Here is an 8,670-nt window from a genome sequence, read left to right as displayed (position 1 = left end):
AACAGTAATAATCTGTAGACATCCTGATCTACTTCCTTATCATGTACTGTGTCAGCAATTTGTAAAAACTGTGCCAGAAACTCTGTAGGTTCTTCCTGTGGAAGACCGAAATACTGGCAGCTTTGCTGCACCATGATAATGAGCTGAGGATTCAGCTCAAAGCTACTGACTCCAATGGAGGGTATGCAGATACTACTCCCATATGAAGCAGTAGAGGGGTTGGCGTATGACCCCAGAGTCCTTTTGGACTGTTCGGTTCTACTTAGATCCATGATGGAGAAAGGGAGATGATGTAAAATAAAAAAATTATTTTTATTTATTTATTTATTTATTTATTATGATGATTTTTGAAAATATTTTAAATTTTGAAATAAAAATCTGAATTTTAAAGGTAAATTTCAGAAATTTGCTTTAAAATAGAGAGAAAAGATATTTTTGAATTTAAAGAGGAGAGAGAAAAATAATAAGATAGCACAAGATTTAAAATTTTTAGATCTAATGCTCCTTGTTTTTGAAAATTTTGGAGGAAAAACACCAAGGAACACCAAACTTAAAAATTTTAAGATCAAGACACAAGAAAAACTCAAGAACACTTTGAAGACTCACAAGAACACAAGAACATGAAGAAAGAACACCAAACTTAAAATTTTTTAGAAAACCAAACTAAAATTTTCGAAAACCAAAGGGAAATCAACAAGAAAACACCAAACTTAAAGTTTGGCACAAAATTTAATAGAGAAATTATTTTTTAAAAAAAAAGAAGATTTTGAAAAGAGTAACCAAATTGCCACGAACTTAGACCAACGCTCTAGCCAATTGGGCAGTAAATGTAACACTTGTTTTGAAGAAGTATTTTTTTTTATATAACTAAGAATGAAAGAAATATTTTTTTTTGAAAACTAATGTTTTGAAAAGGCACAGGAAAACAAGAAAAATCACAAAACAAGAAAAACCAAAGATCAAACAAGAAAAAGTCAATAAATAAAAAAAAAATAATTTTCGAAAAAAAATTTTTTTTTTGAAAGAGAAAATAAGGATTCTAAAATTTTAACCAAAAACAATAATAAGAGACTCTAAACCTAAAAGAAAAATTTTTCCTAATCTAAGCAACAAAATAAACCGTCAGTTGTTCAAACACGAACAATCCCCGGCAACGGTGCCAAAAACTTGGTGCACAAATTATGAATCACACGTTTCACAACTCGTACCACTAACCAGCAAGTGTACTGGGTCGTCCAAGTAATACCTTACGTCAGTAAGGGTCGAATCCCACGGAGATTGTTGGTTTGAAGCAAGCTATGGTTATCTTGTAACTCTTAATCAGGATATAATATCAATAATAATTCGTAGTTTTAATTGTAAAAAGTCAAAGGGCATAAAACAAATACTTGTTACTCAATAATGGAGAATATGTTGGGGTTTTGGAGATGCTTTGTCTTCTTTATTTCAGTTTTTCTCTTGTACTCCTCTTCACACACGCAAGGCTCCTTCCATGGCAAGCTGTATGTAAGGTGTCACCGTTGTCAATGGCTACTTCCCATCCTCTCAGTGAAAATGGTCCAAATGCTCTGTCACAGCACGGCTAATCATCTGTTGGTTCTCGATCATATCGGAATAGAATCCCTTGATTCTTTTGCGTCTGTCACTACGCCCAACTATCGCGAGTTTGAAGCTCGTCACAGCCATTCAATCCTTGAATCCTACTCGGAATACCACAGACAAGGTTTAGACTTTCCGGGTTCTCATGAATGCCGCCATCAATTCTAGCTTATACCACGAAGATTCTGATTAAGAAATCTAAGAGATATTCATTCAATCTTATGTAGAACGGAGGTGGTTGTCAGGCACACGTTCATGGATTGAGGAAGGTGATGAGTGTCACGGATCATCACCTTCTTCATAGTGAAGCGCGAATGAACATCTTAGATAGGAGCAAGCGTGTTTGAATGGAAAACAGAGATAATTGCATTAATTCATCAAGACGCTGTAGAGCTCCTCACCCCCCAACAATGGAGTTTAGAGACTCATGCCGTCAAAGAGTACAAAGTTCAGATCTAAATATGTCATGAGGTGCAAAATAAATCCCTAAAAGTTGTTTAAATACTAAACTAGTAACCTAGGTTTACAGAAGATGAGTAAACTATAACAGATAGTGCAGAAATCCACTTCTGGGGCCCACTTGGTGTGTGCTGGGGCTGAGACTAAAGCTTTCACATGCCTGGGGCTGTTTTGGGTGTTCAACGCCAGCTTTGGATCCTTTTCTGGCGTTGAACTCCAACTTGCAAATTGTTTCTGGCGCTGGACGCCAGAATTGAGCAGAGAGCTGGCGTTAAACGCCAGTTTACGTTATCTATCCTTAAGCAAAGTATGAACTATTATATATTTCTGGAAAGCCCTAGATGTCTACTTTCCAACGCAATTGGAAGCGCACCATTTGGATTTCTGTAGCTCCAGAAACTCCACTTTGAGTGCAGGGAGGTCAGAATCCAATAGCATCAGCAGTCCTTTTTCAGCCTGAATCAGATTTTTGCTCAGCTCCCTCAATTTCAGCCAGAAAATACCTGAAACCACAGAAAAACACACAAACTCATAGTAAAGTCCAGAAATATGGATTTTAATTAAAAACTAATAAAAATATACTAAAAACCAAGTAACTCATACTAAAAACTAAGTAAAAACAATGCCAAAAAGCGTATAAATTATCCACTCATCAGGGGTTTTGTCAATATTTCTCACACTTATTCACAAGAAATGCATGGTTTTGTGTTCACTTCCTAATATTGACCCATGATGAAAAACATGCTTATTTTGTCTTAAAATTTCCATATTTTAATCATCTTCTATTGCCATTCGATGCCGTGGTGTAGTTGTTGAGTGATTTCAGGAATTATAGGGTGAGAATGGCCTAGAAGAGAGAAAGAAAGCATGTACAAAAGGGAGAAACATGAAGACTTGAAATTTTGGAAAAAGCAGCATTGGCACACCCGCGCACTCCACGCGCACGCGTGGATGAGGTTGGCTGGAAGCGGCACGCAAGGATGGATGCATCCGCGCGGATCAGAAGATTCCTATCGACGCGCACGCGCACTTGGCGCGCACGCGTGGATCGCAAAAGCAATCGGCGCGCACGCACGCATGGCGCGCACGCATGGAAAGCTACACGTGACCTCATTAAAGGAAATTGTGCCTGGCGATTTCTGAGGCTCATCAAGCCCAATTTCAAGCTGTTTTTGCATGGAAAAGACCCAAGGATGCTAGGGGAAAAGGAGAAGATCAACCTTTTTTACACTAAGACACAATTTTAGCTATTTTTTTGGTTCTTTGTTCTTCTAGAGAGAGAAACCCTTGTTCCTCTCTAGATCTAGTTTTAATTTGATCTTCCCTTGTTGAATCGTGAATTGGATCTTATTAATTACTAGTTTTAATTGTTCAATATGAATTTCCTAGTATAATTTTGCTTATATCTTGTGATAGTTTTATGAATTCTTGTCAATTGTCATTTTATACCCATTTCATGAATGTTATGAATCTTGACTTGTTGATGTTATATTGATGATTTCTATGTTTAATTATGTTGTTTGGATGACTGTATGTTGACAATTGTTAGTGGGTACTTGTTGATTTCAATTTAATTACTATTTTGAACATGTATTTTGTTAATGCTTACCATGTGTTTGATGAAATGTTTACTTTGATTATGGAGTAGTTATCTTTACTCTTGGCCTAGGCCAAGGGAATTGGGTAAACTTGAGTCATTGGGTCTAATGGATTTGATGATTTGGGAGCCCTTAGTGGTCAATTTGATAACCATTGACGCTAACTTCCTACTAAGTCAATTAGTAGTGAGGTTAGAACTTATAGATTGATGTTGACCAAACCATTTGACGTACTTCAAGTATAGAAGTAGACTTAATGAGTTTGGTTCCTCATAATTGTCATGATATGGTTATTAAACAAGGATGGTGACCCCAATTCCCATGCCTAGCCAAGAGTTGCTTTTATTATTCACACTTGAAAACCAAAATTCCCAATCACTTGCCTTAGTTATAGTTACTTGTTTAGCTTAGAATAGAATCATATTGAATGTTACTTTGTTGGTTTGAAATCACTCATATCTTGCTTAGTTGATTGAATTAGTTTCTTGCAATCTAAGATTACTTGCTCGTTAAGATTTTCATTTATTTTTATGCTCATAACTCACAACCCCGGATTTCTAACCAATGTTGAAGCACATGTTTGCCCATTTCTTGTGAGACGACCTGAGGTTTGAATACTTCGGTTATTTCTATTGGGGTTGAACTTGTGACAACCAAATCCCTCTTCTAAATTTGATGCCCGAGGATTGTTGTTGGTAGAGCTATACTTGCAATGCAGTTTTATTGAGGAAAATCTTTACCAATACACCCTTGGGTCCCCATCAGTACTCCCTGGCTACATGTGGAGAATCAAAAGAAGAGCGTAGCATGAAGGAGACACTAGAAATTCTGGTGGACAATGAGGAACATGGCTTTGTATTGGAACAAGTGGAGGAAGCCATAATAGTTGCAGAGGAAGAAGTGGTTGAAGATTTAGGAGATGCTGAACCTCCATGGAAATCTAGAATTGTAGAGTACTCCTCCAATAAGATTGAAGTTGATGTCAAGAAGGCCAGTGCACAACCTCCATGGCATATTCCTTATGAAGACTTGGATGGGATAGATCAAGAAGTAAGTTCCCTTGGTGATAAGGATCATGCATCAAGTCCTCCTAGTGATAAAGCGTAAGAGGAGACTGTTTAGTGGTTGGAGTTGCAAATCAAGGCTCATCAAAGTTGATATTTCAAGGGCTAGATGTAAGGGCTCAACTGGTGATAATTTAGTTAAATCTAAAAGAAGAGTTTGGTACTCCGTAGAGAATTCAGATTGCTTACCATCCGGATGGAATCAACATGTTCCACTTGAAGACGGGTGTAGAAACAGGATTTGCGATCCAGGCATACATGAGGATCCACTTTGGGAGCTCAAGGCTTGTGAAGAACTCCCTCTAGGCTTGGCAAATTCACTTGAGAATAATGAAGATTATTGGAAGTCCAAGCATCGGTGGCAGTTTCAGGATGAGTTCAAGCACAAGCCTCCATGACAAGGAGCTCAACAAATGTCCAACTTAAGGACTTTAACTAAAAGTACTAGGTGGGAGACAATCCACCATGGTATATTCTTTCCTTTTTGTTCTTAGTTTTATTTTATTTTATTTTTATTCGTGTTCATTCATAATTTCTGCATAGTCATCTGTATTCTGTACTTTGCATTCTGCATAAATAAAAAAAAGGGAAGAGCACACGACGTGTAAGCGTCGCTGACCCGTCCGCATCATACGTGCATTCAGAAGAAAAGATAATTGAACAGAAAGTCACGCAGGAGCGTGGATGGAGGCGTGCCTTAGGCACAAGCATGCCCACTGGTGCACGAAATTGTGATGTCCAGGCTCGAACAATCCCTGGTAATGGCTCCAAAGCTTGGTGCTTTGATCTTAATTCATAATTGTCACAACTTCGATACAACTAATTTACACTTGTCTTGGATCTTGGATTGGAGAATTGAAGAAATTCTGTTTCAATCTCAATCTTGGATCTCTGTTTCTTTACTGCTAATTGAATTTCATCTCCGGTTAATTGCTCTTCATCTATTTTCCTTGCAATTTACAATTTCCTTGCAATTGTTCTTGTTGGATCTAGGAAGGCATTGAGATCTAGACTTGGTTTTCTAGTCTCTGGGTCCTGAGATCTGAATTTCCCATTTCACTTCTCTGTTTACTGCCTTCTACGTTCATTTACTTTTCTGCTTCATATCCGGTTCAATCCCAATTCCCTTTCCCTCTTCTGTTTGATGCAATTTAATTTTTTCTTGTTTAATTTCTGCAAATCCACATCTCAATCCCCTTTACATTTCAAGCAATTTACATTCTTTGCGCTTTAAGATACCGCAATTTACATTTCTTGCACTCTAAGCTTCTGCCATTTAATTTCTTGTTCCTTAAGATTCAGCAATTTAATTTCCTGCACTCTTTACTTTCATGCAATTTACATTCTGCAAATCACAAATCACCCAACCAACACTCGATTCGCTTGACTAAATCAACCACTGAACTAAAATTGCTCAATCCTTCAATCCCTGTGGGATCGACCTCACTCCCGTGAGTTTTTATTACTTGATGCGACCCGGTACACTTGCCGGTTAGTTTTGGGTGTTTTTGGAGAAATTTATTTTTCACCAAAATATCTCATCAATCTCCGGATACTCATTTCTTTTGAGTTTGAAAGGGACCTCAGGGATCACCTTCTTCTTGGCCACAACATCATAGAAGTGGTCTTGATGGGCTTTGGAGATGAACATTTCCATCTCGCATGACTCGGATGTGGAAGCTTTTATCTTCCCTTTCCCTCTTCTAGAGGATTCTCCGGTCTTGGGTGCCATCAATGGTAATGGAAAAACAAAAAAGCTATGCTTTTACCACACCAAACTTAGAATATTGCTCGCCCTCGAGCAATAAACAAAAGAAATAGAAGAAGAAGAAGAAGAAATATGGAGAGGGAGAGGGATATGTTGAGTTATAAGTGTTTCCATAAGGTTCACCTAAGTAGTTCACCTCTGCTATTGCAGGGTTCTCAGGATCATAGGCTTCTTCTTCAAAAGATGCCTCTTGAGTACTGTTGGATGCAGCTTGCATTCCATGCAGACTCTGAGAAATCATATTGACTTGCTGAGTCAATATTTTATTCTGAGCCAATATGGCATTCAAAGTATCAACTTCAAGAACTCCCTTCTTCATAGGCATCCCATTGCTCACAGGATTCCTTTCAGAAGTGTACATGAACTGGTTATTAGTAACCATGTCAATGAGTTCTTGAGCTTCTGCAGACGTTTTCTTTAGGTGAATGGATCCACCTGCAGACATAAGCCTGTAGACTTCAGGATCTACTCCATTAGTCTTAACAGTATCACATATCTGCAAGAATTCAATTAAGAACTGAAAAGGATCTTCAGATAGAAGTCCATGAAACTTGCAGTTCTGCTGCATCAGAGAAACTAATTGAGGTTTAAGCTCAATATGATTCTAGGACTTAAAGTTTGAATCTTTCTTAACAAGCAAGTAACAAACTTCAAATTTTTGAATCAAAACATTAATTGATTATGTTATTTTCGAAAATTTGGTATAAAAATAAGAAAAAGATTTTTGAAAAAGATTTTTTTTTAAATTTTCGAAAATAACTAAAAATTTTGAAAAAGATTTGATTTTCGAAAAAGATTTTGAAAAAGATAAGATTTTCAAATTGAAAATTTGATTTGACTCATAAGAAACAACTTGATTTTAAAAACTTTTGAAAAAGTCAATCCAAATTTTCGAATTTGATGAGAGAAAAAGGGAAAGATATTTTTGAAATTTTTGAAATTTTTATGAAAAACATGAAAATTATGCAATGCATGAAATTTTTTAGATCAAAACATGTGATGCATGCAAGAATGCTATGAATGTTAAGATGAACACCAAGAACACTTTGAATGCCAAGATGAGCATCATAGACACAATTTTGAAAAACTTTTAATGCAAAGAAAACATGCAAGACACCAAACTTAGAATTCTTTAATGTTTAGGCACTAAGAATTCAAAAATGCATATGAAAAACAATAAAAGACAAAAAACAAAAAATCATCAAGATCAAACAAGAAGACTTATCAAGAACAACTTGAAGATCATGAAGAACACTATGAATGGATGATATTTTTGAAAAATGCAAGATGCACATGCAATTGACACCAAACTTATAACATGACTCAAGACTCAAACAAGAACACAAAAAATATTTTTGATTTTTATGATTTTCTAATTTTTTTTTTTTTGGATTTTTTCGAAAATTATATGAAAAAGAAAAAATAAGGATTCCTCCAAAATTTTTAATATGAATTCCAGGAATCTTGCATTCTTAGTCTAAAGCTTCAGTCCAGGAATTAGACATGGCTCACTAGCCAGCCAAGCTTTCAATGAAAGGATTAGGAGATCTAAGAGATATTCATTCTAGCTTATTTCATGTAGAACGGAAGTGTTTGTCAGGCACGTGTTCATAGGGGAGATGGTGATGAGCGTCACACATAATCATCACCTTCATCATGTTCTTGGGTGCGAATGGATATCTTAGAAGCGAAATAAGAAGGATTGAATAGAAAACAGTAGTACTTTGCATTAATCTTTGAGGAACAGCAGAGCTCCACACCTTAATCTATGGAGTGTAGAAACTCTACCGTATGAAAATACATAAGTGAAGGTCCAGGCATGGCCGAGATGGCCAGCCCCCTAAACGAGATCAATAGTCTCCTAAGATGAACAATAGATTAAAACTGAGACCAAAGATTGTCAAAAAGACTAGTAAAAGGTCCTATTTATAATAAACTAGCTAATAGGGTTTACATGAGTAAGTAATTGATGCATAAATCCACTTCCTGGGCCCACTTGGTGTGTGTTTGGGATGAGCTTGAGTGTTGCACGTGCAGAGGCCATTTGTGGAGTTGAACGCCAGTTTCTGTGCCAGTTTGGGCGTTCAACTCTGGTTTTGGATCCTTTTCTAGAGCTGGACGCCAGATTTGGGCAGAAGCCAGGCGTTGAACGCCAGTTTACGTCATCAATTCTTAGCCAAAG

This window comes from Arachis ipaensis, chromosome B08, assembly GCF_000816755.2.
Source record: "Arachis ipaensis cultivar K30076 chromosome B08, Araip1.1, whole genome shotgun sequence".
Taxonomy (NCBI): Eukaryota; Viridiplantae; Streptophyta; class Magnoliopsida; order Fabales; family Fabaceae; genus Arachis; species Arachis ipaensis.
The sequence above is the reverse complement of the archived record's forward strand: the minus strand, read 5'-3'. Positions refer to the sequence as shown.